Here is a 21,697-nt window from a genome sequence, read left to right on the forward strand (position 1 = left end):
GTAGTGAAAAATGTTTTGATGTAGGTGATTAGGTAATTTTACTGCTACATCTCAAGCAAGCTATTTATGAGAAGGAAATGTTGGCAATACTACATGCACTTAAAAAATGGCGACCTTACCGAATGGGAAGACTCTTCAAGGATGAGGATGTGGAAGCATTGTTTTGTGCTATTTCTATTATCCAACTAGATTGGATAAACGAAGCAAGGGATTAAAGGAAGAAGGATGAAGAAGTATGGCCAATTATTCAAAAGTTGCAAAAGATCCCAATTCAAACAATATTGCCAGAAATTGAAGAGGAAGGAAAAATCATATTGGAACCTGGAGCAGTCATAGAAGCAAGAACCCGATAGCTACGAAATCGATCAATTTCAAATTATCTCATCAAGTGGAAGAACTTACCCGCTGAAGATTCCATGGGATGACAAGAATTTTATACAGAAGCATCAAGAACTACTCAAGCATTAAGGACAATGCTTTTTGAAGGAGAGGGGCATGTTAGGCCCCTATACTACTAGTGTAACCCCTTATTGTTATTAGTACAACCCACTTATTATATTGATGTACCCATGTAGTGCCCATATTGTTACTATTGTGCCCCATAGAAGCCCACTATTGTTATTATTGTGCCCTTACATTATTATTGTTATGTCGGCTCTAATTATGTTATGACCCCTTAGACTCATATATATAGAAAGGAGGTCTTTTCATTTGTATCATCCAAGAATTGTTCATTTATGTAATGTAAAGGAGGTTGCCCCCTCGAAGAGGCTAAATTATAAGGCGTTGATCTATCTTTTCTATCTTTTCTTGAGCTGGTTTCATAACAGATTCAATGAATGACAGATGTCTCTAGTAGACAATGCTAACCTTATTGAAAAGTGGAAACTAAATAAGCAACCAAGTGTTGTAGATGTGTAGCGATGCTACTAGAGACATTTGTCATTCATTGGATCAACTTTAAATATAAAATGAAAGGCATCATCTTACTAAATTTGTTAACCTTAGTGCAAAGTGGAAACTAAATAAGAAACCAAGTAGTACATATTTAAAGTCAATTCAATGAATGACAAATGTCTCTAGTAGACAATGCTAACCTTATTGCAAAGTGGAAACTAAATAAGCAACCAAGTGTTGTAGATGTGTAGCGACAACAAATTTAGTAAGATGATCCCTTTCATTTTCAGCGATGCCAAGGATTTTCTTCAGATAATATATATTTAATAGTGGACCGACTTGATCTTGGATTCATTATGCTCCACTACTACCACGCCCCATGCAATTTCGGGACAGGACCATTATTCCGAAGTCATGTCTTACACCTAACTAAGTAGATTTTTAGACATTTCAGTTTAAACCAGATAGTTTTGATTATTTTGAAGTTGAATAAAGCCTCAGCCACTAAGGCCATAGTGAAAACCCACACACTTATTTTAGATTGTCCAATCATGGTATAGGTGAGTTAAACTTAAACACTTTAACCTAATTTGCAAATTTAATGCACATCTACCACTAACAAGGAATTTCACATATTTCAATTTTAAAGAATAAAGAATTAGGATTGGGAAAGGATTTCCATTGGTTTGTCTTTCAATATACATAATCCTTATGTATCAATGTTAATGTTAATAGGTAGTATGGGTTATAAGGTAGTGGTGCTTAGTATTAGTAAGTTCGTTGGACTACTTTTTTTCTTTTGTTAAAAAAAGAGTAAGTCTCATCAATAGTACTACATGGTATCCTTTCACATACATTCTTGAAAAATGCCCATTTTTAAGTGTTTGGAAGAGGTCCTTGGCTTTCCTAAAAACCAAGGATTCTGAATGAAACCTTGATTCAAAAGGGTTTAATCCCACGACCTTTGGTAAGGTTGCGTCCCCTGTCACTTCTGTGTCACCCACGCTTATGTAATCGGCATCGGTAACCCATGTTATATTGTTTTCGCTAGTGTGATGTCTTTCTCCTCCACAATCGATGCTGACAAACCCTGGTGCCCAAAATATAATTACGTAATAAAAGAATTTTTTTTCAGCCAAAGAATATGAACAAAACAAGCTTCAACCAAAGAAAATGAACAAAACAAGCTTCAATGACGATTTTGGACACTTAAAAACCGTGCCGAGCTAGTCTAAAATATTCGAATAATACCTAGTTGAGCAGTAACATTAACAACTAATAAACATAACAGCGCGTTCATGGCCATCCAAGCGAGGGTACCTCTTCTTTCCATGGTTGGATCAATTTTCAGAAAGTCTCCGGTTTGCACAAACCTCACGGTTTCTTTACAAAGTCTCGTGGTTTACACTGTTTCTGGCTTACAGCAACCTTATCAGGTGTTTCATGCCGTCAAATTGATTTGTATATCAGCTATTACAAGCCTTAATGGCAATGGAGGTTTTCAACCCAAATTTCTCTATTAACACAAACCCGGACTGATCAACCTTCACCAAGGAGCTTTCCAATCCAGATTTCTGTATTCATACAAGCCCGACCACCTTTCATAAAATCAGCATAAATCAGATTTTAGTGAGCACATTTTATTTATAGTTTAATTCATATATGTGGTAATTTATTGCAGAAATCCGTTGACAATCAAGGATGTCAGATTGCATGAAATTGGACGAGATTGGAACAAAAGTCTCATCATTGAAAATTCCAGGAGGTGCACCTTACCTAATATTTGTCTTAACCACACAGGGACTTATCATAAACATTTATATCAATATATTTGAATAATTTTAACTAGTGTTTATATTAAAACTTTATTAGAGATTTTTTTTGTTATTATTATTTAAAATTGGTCAGTTTTAAGGATATTTTAGTTAGTAGAGTTTTTATTGCTAACTACTTTATCAATCTAGAGGTCAAGAGGTCTGCTAATTTGACTACCCAACAGATTCTTTCGAATTGATTTACCTAAATTTTCCTCTGATAAATCCCATATATATAATTTCTTATCTTTATTTTAATTTTAATAATAAATAATTATATTTTTTTTTTGTAAGCTAAGGAGGGACCATTCTTTTTCCATTAATTCGAATTGAAACCAGTACATTTTCATGGTGGCCTCAACCCGCCCCGAGGGGAAACCGGGTCTGTTGGCCACCTTAAATTTTTGACAGCCATCCAAAAGCAAAAAATACTAATCCTTGTTGTCCAGGCTATGTAAACTAAACAGTCAAAAAGATTACTACTGCTTCTTGTTTGCATTATAAACTGAAAAAAGGAAAACAAACTATCCATCAGCATTCAAAAAACTACAGAGAGCATGTACGTATCTTCGAATATTATTCCGCCATGGCTTCCTGCTGATCATCTTCTCTCTTTACACCCGGGTTGATTTTCTTTATCTGCTGCTGTATCTCCTCCAGTTTTTTATCCTGCATTATGAGGGTGATCTGAATATTTTGCATTTCTTTCTTCAGATTAGGAATTCCCTGGGACATTTCAGCCATTTCCATGGCGACTTGTTCCATAGCCTTTGCCAATAGCCTTTTCATGACCCAGTATACATGCAAGGCCTGTTTATACAGAGTCATGCGACCTCTAGTATTCCCTGGATCCGGTAGGAGGTATTCCCAATCTTCCATTTCTGATCCTGATTGACCCTGGGTTGCTTCTTCCTCCAGATGTTGTATTATCCTTCTGATATCTTTATTAGTGTTTTCACAGTAGGCTTGCTCTGCAAACTGTATTTTCTTCTTCAGTGTCTTTCTGTATTTTCTTGCCGGTAATGGCTCGTGCTCTTCCCGTCTCCCTTCCGCCCATCCTCTTCCTCTGTTGCGCCGGCCTCTCCCCCGTCCTGTTCTTCCTCTGCTCCTGCAATTTCCTTTGCCTCTCCGACTATTCATACCCGAGGTACTCCCGAGGTCGCCACCCTCCTCTCGCCCTTTGCTTCTCCTTTCTGCATGCTCTCTGTCCTCCTGTAGTTTGTCCTTTGCTGACCCCGCATCCTTCCATACTCTCTTTTTTGGATGCTCAGCTCTATCCTCATCAGAATCAAACATTTCCACATCATCTTCAGTATCGACCTGGCTTGTCTGATACTGCTCTGCCATGTCTTTCATCTCGATTTGTTTCCCCTTCTTTTCCGAGCTTCTTCGGCCTCTGTTCTCTTCCTCCGCCTCGCTTCTCATTCTCCTCCTCGTTGCCATTCGATTCCCTCTTCCGGCGCTGCCCAATTGTTTTCTCTGCCTCCTCTGTCCTTCTGTGAGCTTACCTGATGTTCTCACCACCTTGGCTCTTCGCTTATCCTCTGCAGTTTCATTTATCGTCCTCCTTCCTTTGTCTCGCCTTCCTCCTTTATGATATCTCTTCCGCCAAATCTCCTCCCTTCTCTTCTCCCGATTCTCCTGCCACCTGCCGTTTTCATGGCAACCCACCTCTCTTCGTCCTTCCTCTGTGCCTTCGTACCCACGTCCAATCTCTACCGTATTCCCTCCACCTGCTTCATCCTTCATTACTTCATCTCCGTTCCTCCTCGGTATGATATCCTCTCTGCTGATCTCTCTGTCCTCCTTCATCATTACCCGAATTTCTATTGCCTTGTCATCCTCCCTTACCTGAATTGTCTTAATTGCTCTGAGCGCCGTCATTATCACCCCGATCGGGGGATAATAAATAATTATATTAACATTTATAAATAACTCTATTAAAATTTATATATCTTTATTTTAATTTTAATAATAAATAATTAAATTAACATTTATAAATAACTCTATTAAAATTTATAGAGTAAAATTTAATAATTAACAATAAATAATTAAATTAAAATTTATATAAAGCAAAATTTAAATAAATAACTAAATTAACAATTTATATGGACTAAAATTTAATAATTAAATTGTTTTGAACCATTAAATTATAATTTAAAATTTATAAAAAAAAATTGTACAAAGATTATTGTACATCAAAAGTCGCTTGACGCTTTCTAAAAGTTTTGTAAAAGGGATGACATACCAAGTTTCAGGCTTGTTTAAAATATCTAAAAAAATATTTTTAATCGTAATAATTGGGTTAAATTTTATTTAGATTTATAATTATAATTATCAAATTTATATATTGAAATAAATTTAGGGTGATGTATTTAATAATTTAGGGTGATGTATTTACAATTTCTCTGCGGTAATAATTTACGATCTCTGTGATCATAATTTACAATCTCTCTGTGGTAATAATTCACGATCTCTCTGCGGTAATAGAAAAACAATCTGAGCCACGTGCGTCTGCGTGATATCAGGTGTACACATTCCTTATATTTTTTTAATACATATCTGCTCATATATTTTCAAGAATGAATAATTCACCACAATTACCAAAGATTACCAAAGGTAGACCTAGCACAGTTACTCTACAGAGCCTCTATGAGTATATAGAGTCTTTAGAAAAACGTAGAGAAGAAAGAGAAGTCAAACTACAAACAGAGTTAGCAACCATGCTGGAAATAAATTCACATCTCTTGAAGACAAGATCCCAAAACAAATAGAAAATAAAATAGAACTATTGGAGAATAAGATGGAGGCAATGGAGACTAGGTTGCAGGTTATAGAAAAACAAAACCAAGATATGAACCAAACATCCCAACAAGTAGATGTTGATACTTTAGAGAGTCTTAAAATGAAGGACATGATTAAAGAGCTAGAAGAAAAATTTAATAGCCGCCTCACCCTAAATAGTGTGGCAGGTAAATTAGATATCAAACCAATTAAAGATGAAATGAAAAAATTGATAGAATTAGACCATGAGCGTAACAAAAGGGCCTTGAACCTTATAATCTTTGGTTTGAAAGAAGAGATAAACGAGGATATTTTAGCCATAACCTAGATAGAATTACATAATAGATTACAAATTGAAACAACCTATCTCACAGAAGCAACAAGGTTGGGGAAATTAACTGAGAATAAAGGAAGGCTGATTCAAATAAAGGTGAGCTCTATTGACCATAAGTATGACATACTTAGTAAAACCTCAAGCCTAAAAGGAACGAGAATATTTATAAATGAAGATCTCATTCCAGAAGATCAAGCAGAATTGAGAAAGGAGGTTCAAAATGTAAAGGAAGCCAGGAAGAAAGGAAAATGGGCAATAATCAGAAATAGAAAAGCCATTATTCGAGATAGAAACCAAAAAGATAATAATAAATAGCAATTCAACATGCTCCAGATTATTTCTTGGAACTGTCGGGGCTTTCCATGGAATAAAGGCCCCACGCTAAGTTGGATCTCGAATGATATTGATATTATTTTGCTTGTTGAAACTTGGGAGCATGAAGAATCTAAGATCCCTAACATAGATGGATTTACATTATGGTCTACTTGGAATAAGCGATCCTCCCGTAGAGACATTGGGGGTATAACTTGTTACATTAAGAAGAACATCTCTCCCCATGCTAGGATTTATAAAACCGACCCTTACAACCAATATAGTTGGATAGAAATCACTAACATTTATGATAAAAATACCTACAAAGCAATCTGTTATTTCCCCCCATCAATTCTAACTTCTATAAGAAAAAGAATCTAGATAAAAATAGTCCTTACAATGGTTTAGAGAATGATGTTTCTAGCCTAAGGAATGAAGGCAATATCCTTTTAATGAGTGACTAATGCTCAAACTTCAAGCAACCAAGCTATTCTTCTAAGCAATCATTCCAACCTCAATCCTCTTTGGTTAGATGAAGACCTTTCTCTGGCTAGCTAGTACAAAAGGAGCTCTGAAGATCTCAGGGAGAATTTGTTTGGGTCAGAGCTAATCAAGCTCTGTAGTGCTCAGGATCTCATAATTTGAAACGGTCTAAAGAAGTGGCCCAATTCTAGTCAGATGACCTGCATCCATGGGCTTGGTAGCAGTGTGGTAGACTATTTTATCTCCGATCTCTCTCTATACAACGAAATAACAAATTTTGACATCTTAAACGACCACGAGCCTTAATCTGATCATAGGCCTTTACTTATAACTCTCAATTTTGTCATGCATAGAGATCCCATAGAAGATGATCCTTATAGTCAAAAGAAGTTAAATATTTGATAGAAATAAAAAAGATCTCTTTCTAAATGAATTAAAAACTAATTTGCTTCCTTTATCTAGTATAGACAACATAGAAGATCTCTATCATAATTTTACTACAACCCTCTCATATTTTGTTAACAAGTTCTCAATTGAAGTTTCAAGTAATAAAAGATATAGCAAAACCAACCCATGGTATGACAAAGATTGTAAAAGTGCGAGGAGAGAAATTAAGGAAGTTGTTGATGAATCTCTTAAAATTGGTAAGATAAAAATATACAAAGCCCTAACTAAAAGGAAAAAAAGAAAGTATATTCGTAAAAGACAAGAGAATCTCTTACACCTCTCTAAGGTAGCTCCTAAGAAATTCTAGAGGCATATTCTAACTAGGAAAACTAAAGATAATAATAAAATTGCTTTACAAAATTGGAATTACTATCTTAAAAAGTTTTATGAATCTCCAAATGTCATGGATAACTTTGAAACCCTGCTCACAACTGTAGGAATTTACAGGGTAAGTTCCTCAGACAAAACACCAAAGGACACCGCTCACAACCAGATCGCAGATCAATACACCAGTATTTTTGACGTGGTTAAAACCCTCAAAGAGGGAAACAGTCCATGGCCTGAGCCAACGCGGCCACTTCAGGCAATTTATTAATAAAAGAATGAAAATTTACATATGTTTCTCTCATGCACGGATTACCCTACAAATGACCCTCCATGCACTTTAAATAGAAATCATGGACCAATCGGGTGTCAAGCCACGGATCAAGTGTCGGTAATACCGAGGAGAGAATGAACCGTTAGATCACTACATATCGTGACCGTCAGATTGTAAGTTACAAAATGTACAACGGTAAAGAAACACACTTTACCTAACTCTATACCTAACTCTATACTAGACCAAGTTGTACTTAACTATTTCCTATGTGTCGGAATATCCTAACATCCCCCCTTAAGAACAACTTGGGATAGGATTGAAGGATTTACAAATATGACACAATAGGAGAACGAAGAAAGCACTAGAGCCTATCCCCCCTTAGTGACAACTTCCTGAACTCCAACCATAAATCGAAGTTTAGTGAACTTCGCCTCTGTGAGAGCCTTTGTGAAGATGTCTGCAACTTGATCATCTGTTGAACAATATTGCACTTCAAGAACATGGTCATGAATGAGCTTTCTGATGAAGTGCATGTGCAGTTCAATGTGTTTGCTGCGCTGATGTTGGACTGGATCTTTGCATAGTTGAATGGCACTTTGATTATCACACCAAAGTGTAGTCGGATGCTGCTGCTCAAAGCCAAACTCTGACAGGATCTGACGAAGCCACAAGGCTTCCTTACTAGCTTCTACGGCACCACGATACTCTACTTCTGCTGATGAAAGAGAAATGGCACCTTGTTTCTTGCAAGCCCATGTAATAGGTCCTGAACCAAGAGTGAACACATAACCAGCAGTAGACTTCCAATCATCAGGGTCACCAGCCCAATCGGAATCAGTGAAACCAACCAATAGAGGAGATGCTTCGGCACTGTAATGAATCCCAAACTGAACTGTACCTCCAACATAATGAAGTATTCTTTTAGCTGCTTTCCAATGACTTTCACGGGGGTTTTGCATGAACCGAGCAACAAGGCCAACAACAAAGGAAAGGTCAGGACGAGTATGGGTTAAATACAAAAGTTTTCCTACAAGTTGACGGTATAAGGTAGCATCAACTTCAGGAGAAGTACAAGTGACTGAAAGTTTGACTCCAGACTGAAAGGGAGAAGGGGCTAGCTTACAGTCTTCCATGTGAAAATGGCATAGAATATCACAGGCATACTTGGACTGGGAAAGAGAAATACCCTCCTTGGATTGCAAGACTTGAAGACCGAGAAAATAGTGTAAGTGTCCTAAGTCTGTCATTTCAAATTTCCTTTTAAGGCTAGACTTCACATGGTTTATAAGGTTGGGATCACTACCAGTAAGGATAAGATCATCAACATAAAGAACAAGGATGATAAGAGAGTTGCCCACTTTCTTGGTGTAGACAGTATTGTCAGAATGACACCTAGAAAAGCCAGATTCTAAAAGAAAGCTATCCATTTTGGCATACCAAGCCCGAGGAGCTTGCTTGAGACCATAAAGGGATTTCTTAAGTCGACATACAAGGCTGGAGTCTGTTTGTATGAAGCTAATGGGTTGTTCCATATAGATTTCTTCATGCAAGTCCCCATGCAAGAAGGCAGATTTAACATCCATCTGATGGACTTCCCATTTGAAAGAGGCAGCAAGGGAAAGAACAAGGCGGATAGAGTTTATTTTGGTAACAGGGGAGAAGGTTTCAGTGTAGTCAATGCCTTCAACCTATGAAAAACCTTTAGCAACAAGACGAGCTTTATGTTTATCAACTTTCACATCTGGTCCATACTTGGTTCTGTAAACCCATTTGCATCTAACAAGTTTTCGTCCCTTTGGTAGAGGAACAAGATCCCATGTATCATTTGCCAATAATGAATTATATTCTTCATTCATAGCTGCTTCCCAATCTGGATGGCCTGAAGCTTCTGCAAAGGTGTCAGGATCATAATTTACTGGAGCTTGAGCTAGTAAAGAAGAGGCTCTCTCGAACTGAGAACGTGTGCGTCACTGATCTGTAGGATCACCGGCAAGATCACCTGCTGCATCTCGAGTAGCACGAACCCATTTTGAAAGCTCAAGAGCTGAAGGAGGATTCTGAGATGGTGGGGGAGGATTGTCATCCTCACTTTCATCATCTGAAGAAGAAATGTTTTCAAAGGTAGAAGAGATAGGGAGAGGTGGCACATCCGCCGGACTAGGCTCGCAGGCCGATATATTTTCATCAAATTTTACATCTCTTCTAATGATAACATTTTTGGACTTAAATGGAATAAGTCTATAGCCTTTGACATCTTCAGAATATCCAACAAAAGTACATTTTTCACTCTTAGGTTCTAAAGCTTTATGCTTTTCATCTGGAATATGGGCCCACGCTTCACTTCCAAAAACACGAAAGTGACTTACATCTGGTTTGATTGAGCTCCATGCTTCTTCTGGAGTGATATTCTTTAAAGCCTTATTAGGAGTGCGATTTATTATGTAATTTGCACAGTTAATTGCTTCTGCCCAAAAACTAAGACCAAGCCCTTTAGATTGTAGCATACAATTAGCCATTTCCTTTAAGGTGCGATTCTTCCTTTCAGCTACACCATTTTGTTGTGGAGTATATGGAACAGTATGTTGCATTTGAATTCCATTCTCAGTGCAATAGTTGATGAATGTGTTTTTAACATATTCTCCACCATTATCAGATCTTAGCTTAAGAATTTGATGTCCAGATTGTTTTTCAACAAAGGCCTTGAAGGCCAAAGAAGTGTTAAATACTTCACTCTTGAGTTTTAATAAGTATACCCAAGTGCGTCTGGAGAAATCATCAATGAAAGTTAAGAAATACTTGCAGCCAAAGAATGACACAACTGGAAGTGGACCACATAAATCACTATGCACAAGCTGTAAAGGGGCTGAGGCGTGCCAAGAGGCACGTTTTTCAAAATTGTCCCGATGATGTTTTCCGAGTACACATCCGGAACAAACACCATCTTTGCAAGATACCATAGGAAGACCTGTCACCATATTTTCTTTACATAGATGCTGAAGGGAGCGATAGTTTAAGTGACCAAATCGCTCATGCCAAAGTTTGCTCACTTCATCGTTATGAGCAACAAATTCTAAGGGAAGATTTGATGACCCAAAGTTGTGAAACTTATACAACCTTGTAGAATCATCAGCAATGCCAGTAGCCAAAATCTGTTTAGGATCTCTTAAGTCCTTGATTACAACATCATGAGGTGAAAATTCAACGATTTTACCTTCACCTGAATGAGTTATCTGATATACAGATAGAAGGTTGCAGGATAAGGTTGGAACACATAATACATCATTAAACTGACCATTGTCTAGATGAACAGTTCCAGTCCCTACAACATTAAGAGATCTATCATCACCAACATATATATTTTTGGTGTTACAATCATTTAAAGAAGAAAACATGGCTTTGTTTTTGGCCATGTGATAAGAAGCTCCAGAATCAATGAGCCACTCATGAGAATGAGAAGAAGAAGATACATTTAATGCATAGCCAGACCAAGATGCTTGACAACCACATGCAGAAAGTGCCATTCCTGAAGATGAAGTTGAAGTTGAAGATTTCCCCAAATGGATGTTATGCTTCTTCATTGCTACTTCCAAGGCTTCCATCTTCTTAAAGCATTTTGATTCTAAGTGGCCATCTCGATTACAAAAATTGCAATGTCTATCAGTCTTCTTCCCTTTGTTTTTATTTGTCTTATCATTTTGTTGAAATGATTCTTCATTTTGGGGCTGAAATTGCTTAGGACCCTTGTTTGGTTTAGGACCATTCTTTTTAGGATATGACTTCTTAGGATTCTTTGAATTTGGTTGCTGCTGGGCGGCTAACGCTTTCTTGGAAGAGTTTCCAAGATTAAGAAGACCAAGGTGTAAGAGTTTTTCTTGTTCTCTTATTAAAGAATCATAAAAAGAGTCAAAGGAAGGGGACTTGTAATTTGTTCCTTGAGAAATGAAGGCTTCTCTTGTAGAATGGAAGGTGGAAACAAACACAGAGTAGGCTGGTCCCAACTTTGTAAGAATGGAATAGATAAGGTTACAGGGTAAGTTCCTCAGACAGAACACCAAAGGACACCGCTCACAACCAGATCGCAGATCAATACACCAGTATTTTTGACGTGGTTAAAACCCTCAAAGAGGGAAACAGTCCACGGCCTGAGCCAACGTGGCCACTTCAGGCAATTTATTAATAAAAGAATGAAAATTTACATATGTTTCTCTCATGCACGAATTACCCTACAAATGACCCTCCATGCGCTTTAAATAGAAATCATGGACCAATCGAGTGTCAAGCCACGGATCAAGTGTCGGTAATACCGAGGAGAGAATGAACCGTCGGATCACTACATATCGTGACCGTCGGATTGTAAGTTACAAAATGTACAACGGTAAAGAAACACACTTTACCTAACTCTATACCTAACTCTATACTAGACCAAGTTGTACTTAACTATTTCCTATGTGTCGGAATATCCTAACAACAACAAAAGAAGTTTTCTCATTAGAAGACATTGATTTTGGGGTTAATCGCTTGGCTAATGGGAAAGCTAAGGACATTGAAGGTTACCAGGCAGAAATCTTAAAAATTGGAGGTTCTGTCCTCATTCCCCACATTCACAAGCTCTTCAATCAAGCGGTCAAGCAAGGGTTCCCTAAACCATGGACTTAAATCCTCATTATCCCTATTTTTAAAAGTGGGGATACAAATAACTCCTCTAATTATCGGACAATTATGATCAACCCTCTCTTAGCCAAGTTATATGGTATTATTTTGGAAAGGAAGTTGAGCATATGGCTTGAAAGTGAAGGTAAGTGGGCTAAAGGCCAAGCGGGTTTTAGAAAGCAGCACTCAACAACAGACCACCTCGTTACGCTTAGGATCATTATGGAGGAATGTCGCAATGATAAATCCAATCTCTTTTGTTGTTTTGTGGAACATATTAGAAGAGCTAAAGGTTCCTTTTGAGTTGAGAGCTGCTGCTATAAGGTTATACGAGAATGTAGTTGCCAAGTTAAAGAGAAATGAGGGGTGGTCGAAAGATATTAAGTGTAATATCAGAGTTAAACAAGGTTTCCCCCTCTCCCCTACCCTATTTGGCATTTACATCGACAAGCTAGAAGGTTTTTTAGAGGAAGTAGGATGTGCTGGCACGATCTTAGCTGGGATAGTCATCATCCTTCTTCTCTACGCTGATGAAATTGTTCTTCTCGCAAGGTGCACATCTCATCTTGATAAGCAACTTATACTCCTTAAGGATTTCTGCTCTACCATGGGTATGATTGTTAACACTGACAAAACAAAAGTTATGATTATCAAATCCAAGAAGGACACTTACGCTAATTTTATGTATGACAATAGTAACTTGGAGGAAGTATCTTCCTACAAGTACCTAGGAATTGGTATTCATCACAAGCTCAATTGGAACTATAGCATTGAGAAAAGGATTAATGGGGGATGGAATGCTTATTTTGGTCTTGAAAATAATTGTAAAACGACAAACCTCGTAATGTGGGATAGAAAGAAGTTCCTGTTTGAAAACTTTAGTTACTCCGTTTATCTTATATGGATATGAGATTTGGGGTTGTAGCATCTTTAGAGAATCCTGGAGAAAGGTTGAGCAAATCCAGAAGCGTTTTATAATGTATAACGTCAAAATTAAAAGCAACACACCCTATCCTATTCTCCTTATAGAAGTGGGTCTTTCCCCTATCGAGAGCCTAGCTATGACTAGGCTTCTATTGCACAAGCACAAACTCAATAACATAGGAGACCATAGACTTCCTAAGCTAGCTTTAAATTCCAGCCAAAACCACCTAAAGCTCAAACGAGGTTGGTATAAAGACACCAGGGCCTGATTAAACCATTGGGAGATCGACAAGAATGTCGCATTGCAAAACATTAATAACATTAAACATATTGTTACTTCTAAGTTCAAAGAAAAAATGTGGTGTGAGAAAGATTTAGCACCTAAAAGAAAATTAAGATATTATAAGGAGGTCATCAACCCCACCCTAGAAGATCAAAAGTATCTTTCTATTTTAACTAGGTCAAAGAAGAAAATTAATATAGGCAAGATTAGAACGAACTCTCATGAGCTCCATAGTGAAATGGGTCATTGGGCAGTTCCTAAAACACCATGGATGGAAAGGTTCTGCCATCTCTGTGAGAATATGAACATCGAGGATGGAAATCACTTCCTTTTAGATCTCAGTTTCAAAATCTTTGTTGCAATATTGACCTTCCTAGCCTTTCACGTTGTCAAAATTACAGTGAGCTCGAGAGGCTTCTCTCCAAGCTTTTTGAGCATAGGAATAAAATCTTAAATCAAACTAAATAATTCGTTTCTTTAGGTATTTGACTATCATCACCATCATCATCATAAAAAAAATAAAGAAAGATTTTTAATTTGTTTTTGCATATATTTAACGTTCTACGATATATTCCACACAGAGTGAAGACTATATGAAATGAAGATGGCTGACCTGACTTTTGTTTAATCTTAATAATTGGATTAAATTTTATTTAGATTTATAATTAAAATCAAATATATTTAAATAATTAAATCAAATTTACATATTGAAATAAATATATAAAAAAAATAAAGAAAGATTTTTAATTTGTTTTGCTTATAATTGACATTCTACGATATATTTGACACGTAATGAAGACTATATGAAATGAAGACTGCTGACCTGACTTGTATTTAATCGTAATAATTAGATTAAATTTTATTTAGATTTATAATTAAAATTAAATATATTTAAATAATTAAATCAAATTATATATTGAAATAAATATATATAAAAAATAAGAAAGATTTTTAATTTGTATTGCGTATACTTGACATTCGACGATATATTCCACACGTAATGAAGACTATATGAAATGAAGAGTGCTGACCTGACTTATATTTAATTAGGCCGATAGGCCTTCCTTTGAAAGGGACTTTCGTCGTCCCTTTGTTCCTCATGCTGACACGTGGCGTGGGAATATGGCGGCACAACCGGGAGTTCTGCAATCTCGTGCTGACAGGCATCCACACATTCAGCGGGAAATCCTGCAATTTCTGTTCATTGTTATGATATTGTTATGTTTGTTAATTCATGAACCTGACATCTGTCCCATTCAGTTCTGACATTTCGGTCTTCCTGTTACGCAGTAGCTACAATTTTGGTCTTCTAATACTCGTTTTATGAAGCCTTCCTGTAGTTGGGAGTGCCATTTACAGAATAAAGCACAGGTAAGGGGAACCCTGGTATCTAGGTAGTACCCTGCTAACCTCTACAGAGGCCTTGTATCCGTCTTTAGACCTGCTTGGTAAAAGGTGCCTCCATAAAAAAAGTGTTCAACGTCTTCTGGATTGATGAAATAGCTACAATTTCAGTCTTTCAACACTGGTTTTATGAATCCTTCCTTACATGGGAGTGCCATTTACAGAATAAAGCAAGTACGGGGAACCCTGGTATATAGGTAGTACCTTGCTGAAAGTGACATCTACGTTTTTGATCATTGAGGTTGCATCTTCTATTAAACTCTGTTCGAGTAGAAAGTTTATGGATCATTTTCTTTTTGAAGTTTCTTGTCTTGTATGTTACAATAGGCATTTGTTTTTTATGATCAAAATTGCTCTATTATTCGGCCAAATATTTGACTATTTTTGAAAGTTCTTTCAAAGGATTATTCTGTAATTGATGCTACCCCATTTTTTTTTTCCATATAGCTCATGGGACTTTCATTTATCTTGCAGGGGAACTTCGATCTTGTTGGAAATAATTTTCCTGTATTCTTTGTTCGCGATGGTATGAAGTTTCCAGACATGGTTCATGCATTGAAACCAAATCCCAAAAGTCACATTCAAGAAGACTGGAGGATTCTAGATTTCTTCTCTCACCACCCAGAGAGTTTGCATATGTTCACCTTTCTCTTTGATGATCTTGGAATCCCTTTAAAGTACAGGCGTATGGATGGGTGAGTGTCCACACCTTTACCCTTGTTAATAAGGCTGGGAGGCAAACCTATGTGAAGTTTCATTGGAGGCCTACTTGTGGAGTTAAGTGTCTATTGGATGATGAAGCAATTGTAGTAGGTGGGACAAACCACAGTCATGCAACCAAGGATCTCTATGATTCTATAACAGCAGGCAACTATCCTGAATGGAAACTTTTTATCCAGACAATGGATCCTCGGGATGAGGATAAATATGACTTTGATCCTTTAGATGTTACGAAAACTTGGCCCGAGGATATCTTTCCTCTTCAACCTGTAGGACGCATGGTCTTGAACAAGAATATTGACAATTTCTTTGCTGAAAACGAGCAGCTTGCATTTGCTCCTGCTCTTGTTGTTCCTGGTGTCTATTACACTGAAGATAAGCTACTCCAAACAAGGATATTCTCATACTCAGATACACAAAGGCATCGACTTGGACCCAACTATTTGATGCTGCCAGCCAATGCACCCAAGTGTGCACATCACAATAATCATCATGAGGGATTCATGAACTTCATGCACAGGGATGAAGAGGTTGGTAAATAATTTTAATCTTTTTCTTTTTCAATACCTCTCGTATTACTTGGACATCGAGTCAATGTTCATGGAGAAATTTGATTTTTACAAAACAATTGCTGGAATTACAGGTCAACTACTTTCCATCAAGGTTCGATCCAGTTCGTCATGCTGAGAGATTTCCCATTCCTTCCCATACCCATACTGGCAAGCGGGAGAAGGTAAGATCTCACCACTTCTCCAGAATTTGGTGATAGATCTGTGATTTTTACAATATTATGATACAATGACAGTTCGTTATTGTAGTATGTATGTGGCGTAGTGGCGTTTTTCTTGATAGTTTTTATTTTTTGAAAAAGATGTTTGTACTATTTTAGTTTGAAACTCAAAATAGTCTGTTTTTGGAGACTATTAATTGCATGCTTTTTGTTTTATTCAATAGTTTTTCTCTTTGTGATTATGATGACAATGACTTAGATTATTACTGCTTTTTCTTGGATTTGGATATATCGTCACAGTTGATGATCTAACGTTTTTCAGTTTATCATAAATTTATTTCTGTTTGTTGGTTCAGTCCACTTTGTGTCTTGGCTATTCGATGCATCTTCCCTTAATTTATAAGTTGATTTCATTTAAGTGTTAGGAAGGGCTTTGCCTTGTCATTAGTCAAATTCATCGTTTACAAATTGGGGAAGTAAAGATTGCCAAAAGAGAAATGTGCAAGTCTAAGAAATATTGGATATTTTTTGGTATTTGCAGTGCGTGATAGGAGGAGAATAATTTCAAACAACCTGGAGAGCGATATCGTTCATTTGCACCAGAAACTAGTAGTCAATTCATTGTTTTTGTTATATGGATAGAAATTACAGTGATGATTTTAAATTGCAGGCAAGAGCGTTTTGTGAAGCGATGGGTGGCAACTTTGTCAGATCCTAGGGTCACCCATCAAATTTGCAATATTTGGATATCTTACTGGTCACAGGTTTGCCATTCAGACTCTCTATATTTCGTTTGAGCTACTATGATTGTGATCCTTTTTATACATCCGTTGGAATAACCTATTATTGATATTAATTATTAATAACATGGATTGGTGCAGTGTGACAAATCATTGGGTCAGAAGATAGCAGCTCGCCTTAACATGAAAGCAAATATGTAAGAAGTTCGAACTGCAGCATGCAATGTGGGATACGACATTTTATAATAGGATGCTGCTGCTTGTTAATCTTTCTACATATATGAAGGGCAGGAGAAAGAGGAATTCTCTCTGTGAAGATAAAACTGCTTTTACTTTAGTACATAGTGCTAGTGGTTCATGAAATTGAAATTACAGCTGATGATTTATCAGTGATTGGACATCTGTTAGGTCCAGGGGATAGATACCTACTTATGAACTTTGAAAGGTCTATTGTCATGATGTATTGGTATCATATATGGTCAAATTGAATAAATTCTGTTGAGAAATGTTTATGAAAGAATATCGATTGTCAGCCTCGATAATAGGTAAAGAAATAACCTTGGATCATAGCTCCGGCAAAAAGATATTCTTTGACCAGAGCTCTTGGGAAACTACAGGTGATATTGTTGTAGACGTACCTTTTATTGTCATTTGGTTTTATGCCTTATCTCGAGTGTACCTTTTATTGTTTTTATGCCTTATCTCGATTCTCAAAGGTACTGTAGTCGAAACGAATGGGTGGGTGAGCGTTAGGGAAGTCGAGCGCCAAAATAAAGACTGATAATATTACCTATTGCTGGAGGAAACATTCTCGGCCTCGTTTGTCTTGTTTTTCCCTCTGCATGGTGCAGATACAGTGATAGTCAACCTTACTGACACCTATTTTTCTCTATTTATTTTTCCCTTGGCATAGTGACAGTTAGGTTCCTTTCTTTGAGTGATTTTTCCTCATTTTCATTTTTCCAATTGCACGGTGACATTTTCGCGAAGTTTTTACCCTAACTCAATTGTGTTTGATTGCAAGGTAGTTGAGGAGTGTGTGATATACCTGGGCAAGAAAAGATAATGTCAAAAAAATTCTAAAACAAAAGAAAACAATGGTCCACACCACGAGAGATTAATTTTGAAAGCCCTTGATTGGAAAAAAAATAACAATTTCAAAGCTATTGATTGAAAAATAGCAGTTTTCAAAGCCAGATAAAATTTTTAAGTATCCCGTAGCAATCTTAATCTATCGAGACTGGTATTAGATTACAATCCTAATTCCATACTCTGGATTGGATTATAGAAAGAGGCACACAAATGGACTAAAAACATAGCACAAAATCCCCAGGACAGGGAGCTGCCGCCTCCTAACCAACATTTTTTCAGTATCACAAAGGCTTCATGTGATACTTCTCATGAACTGATTTCTGTTTTAATATTTATGCCCCAAGAGGCTTCCATTGACAGGTGGTCTGCTTCTCCTATACTCATACTTGCAGTTGTGTGAATTTGTTATTTTATATCAAACATCCAACTTCCACTATAGTATCTGTTCACTGTGCATGATTTGTGTTATTTTCATGGCCTTCTCATGGGGTTGGAATAACAATCAGTTGATCTTCATGAATTCATTTCTGTTTTCTCATAATGATAAAACTGGAGTTAAACTCTCATTTGTTTGCGGTGTTTTATGAATATGAACAATCTCTACAAATCATTAGACTTCCTCTAAAGCTTGGGTTAAACTCTTTAGTCCATTTTTCTGCATTGTTTCATGAATATGAACAATTTCTCTTTACAAATCCTAAAAATTCCTGTTGAAATGGATCCTCTTTTCGTACGTCTGTCCAGATTGAGCTCTGACACGACGTCTTCTGCATTTTGATGGGGGTTGGGAGGATAACCAATGCTTTTTCTCTGTTAACTTGTCAAACTAGAACTTTCGATTGTATGGTTTCACTTGCACCATCAGCATATTTCTTTCATGCCATTCTTCTTGACTGGAAAGATTCAATGATGCGTTTTTATGGCAGTTGATCATGAAACTATATTGTTGCATCTTTAGAACATGGAAAGCTTCAGTGATGTCTTCATGTCTTTTCATGGCAACTGATCATGAAAGGACATTGTTGGAACATCTTAGACCAACCATGCAAAATTTGTTTCTAGTCGATATTACTATGAAGTAAGAACATACATTGGTCCACTTAATTGCCCATCCTCAATTTTATCTGGTGGGGAAATAGTGAGATGGATGTGTACTAAATGAGATTCGTATCTTAATGCGTATTTTCAGTTTGTTGTGATCTACCAGCTGCTGAATCTTCAAGAGAAACCAAACGTCATTTAGTGTCATTTCTGCCGGAGGAGCCACAAGAAGATAAAGGGCTCAATATTTGTAGGGTATGTGTCCGTTTCCCTGATGGCCGGAGAGTGCAGAGGAGGTTTCTGCGCACCGATCCAATGCAATTACTTTGGTCTTTCTGTTGCTCTCAAATTCAAGAAGCAATTATTTTGGTCTTTCTGTTGCTCTCAAGTTCAAGAAGCTGCAGAGAGCCGGTCGTTTAGATTGGTATATATAGTTCCTGGTTCATCTCAAACATTAAATTATTATCATAAGAGCCTAAGCTTCGGAGATGCTGGATTTTCCAATTTGCTCATATCCATGATCTTGGAATGAGATGTGATTAATGCATCTGTAAGTAAGTAAATTGGGAAGATTTCAGCTTTCAATCAATAAGCATTTATCAAGGTTAATTGCTTTGTTCAGATAACAAGTATTTAGCAGGGTTGATTGCTTTCTTCAGTTTTGTTACAAGTTCTGATTCCTTATCTTTATTGAGAAAGAGAAAATTGAAGTGTGAATTTCTGGATAAGTTCTGGTTCCTCATCTTTATTGAGAAAAAGAAAACTGAAGTGTAAATTTCTGCGTGATGAATTTACTTTGATTGAGTATAACCCCCTTTATATAAACGGTTATAGTTATTGAATTAGTTAAATATCTTGAACACAATAGATTGAGGTAATCTTTTACCTATGTGAACTGATTTGTATTCTTCAAATGTATTTATGTTTATTGAGATGCTATTTCTGGCGGCAAGCGGACTGGCTTGCCTTGATGTGCTTAATTTTGAATGGTTGATTGGATTTTATTATATAAATAATTTTGAATGATTGATTGGATTTTATTATATAAATAATTGAGAGAATGATTGGATTTTATTATATAAATAATTGAAAGAAACTAAGAATAATAATTTGTATAATTTTGATTAAAGATTTATTTTATTTTGGGCAATTTATTGAGGTTTAATTTGGATGAGTGAATTATTATAATATTTTTTATTTTGAACCAAAATTAATTTCTTTCAATTTAACATTATGTAATAATTGGATTACATTTTATTTAGATTATTAATTAAAATTAAATATATTTAAATAATTAAATCAAATTTATATATTGAAATAAATATATAAAAAAATAAAGAAAGATTTTTAATTTGTTTTGCGTATACTTGACGTTCGACGATATATTCCACACGTAATGAGACTATATGAAATGAATACTGCTGACCTGACAATTGGATTATATTTTATTTAGATTTATAATTAAAATTAAATATATTTAAATAATTAAATCAAATTTATATATTTAAATAAATATAAAAAAATAAAGAAAGATTTTTAATTTCTATTGCGTATACTTGGCGTTCGACGATATATTCCACACCTAACGAAGACTATATGAAATGAAGACTGCTGACGTGACTTGCTTTAGAAGTCCACACGTAAGTTAAATCAAGATTGAGGCACATTATCGAAAGCGCGTGCTTCACGTTTACAGTCATCTACCTGCTTGGGAGGTTGGAGTAAGTGAAACTCGCGTCAACATACAGGGCCCGCCTGCACATCACTAAATTTAATGTAGTTGAGAGAAAGTATAATTATCTCGCTGGCGCTGCATATAAAAGATGGTTCACCAAACCCATGTAATCGCTAGTGACAGATATCATGCCTTGTTTTTCGGTTTCACCATTGATTCTGGATTTTAATCCCTTGTTTTTCGGTTTCACCATTGATTCTGGATTTTAATCCATTGTCACATTGACCTACCTCGGTTTCACCAATCTTCATTCCTAGCTCTTACCCAACATGTAAGTAGTTAACTAATAACTAATATATCCCAAAGCGGGGAAAGGAAACGCCGAAATGAATGATAATGATATGTTCTTTAAAGATAAAAGAAATTTTTTAATTGGTTCTTAAATAGGGTGTATGGATAATGTAATAATATGATATTTTAGATAGTTAAGCATATTTTTATATAGTTTAGACAATATGAAGATAAATGTTTTTTGAGTTGGTTGAATGGTATGAGTAATGATAAGATTGGTGGTACAAATGCTTAGTATTGCCAAGTTTTGGATAATTATATGGGCCTTCCTAGATAGACCATGGTAATGGATGTATTGTCTCCAATTGATTATGCTAATTTGAAAGTTAATGCTTAGAAAAACAAACACCTTTTTGTGTGCTTGAACCCTTTATACTTGATGAAGGAAGGTGATGTTGAAGGAGTGTAGAAGGAACAC

At 36.3% G+C, this 21,697-nt stretch overlaps 1 long non-coding RNA gene and 1 pseudogene across 2 annotated transcripts; both read left to right on the top strand.

Annotated features, from left to right (window-relative positions):
- Window positions 1-15,380: 15,380 nt before the first annotated feature.
- On the top strand, window positions 15,381-16,985 carry LOC149188255 (catalase isozyme 2-like; annotated as a pseudogene). The gene is made up of 3 exons (XR_016255587.1): window positions 15,381-16,180; window positions 16,294-16,383; window positions 16,922-16,985. The product of XR_016255587.1 is annotated as a catalase isozyme 2-like (transcript).
- Window positions 16,986-17,049: 64 nt separating this feature from the next.
- LOC149188256 (uncharacterized) lies at window positions 17,050-17,787 on the top strand. The gene is made up of 2 exons (XR_016255805.1): window positions 17,050-17,144; window positions 17,262-17,787. It is a non-coding gene; the product is annotated as an uncharacterized LOC149188256 (long non-coding RNA).
- Window positions 17,788-21,697: the final 3,910 nt, after the last annotated feature.

This window comes from Pinus tabuliformis, chromosome 3_1 (genome assembly GCF_031772625.1).
Source record: "Pinus tabuliformis cultivar Carrire ecotype Pingquan chromosome 3_1, CPIR1, whole genome shotgun sequence".
NCBI lineage: Eukaryota > Viridiplantae > Streptophyta > Pinopsida > Pinales > Pinaceae > Pinus > Pinus tabuliformis.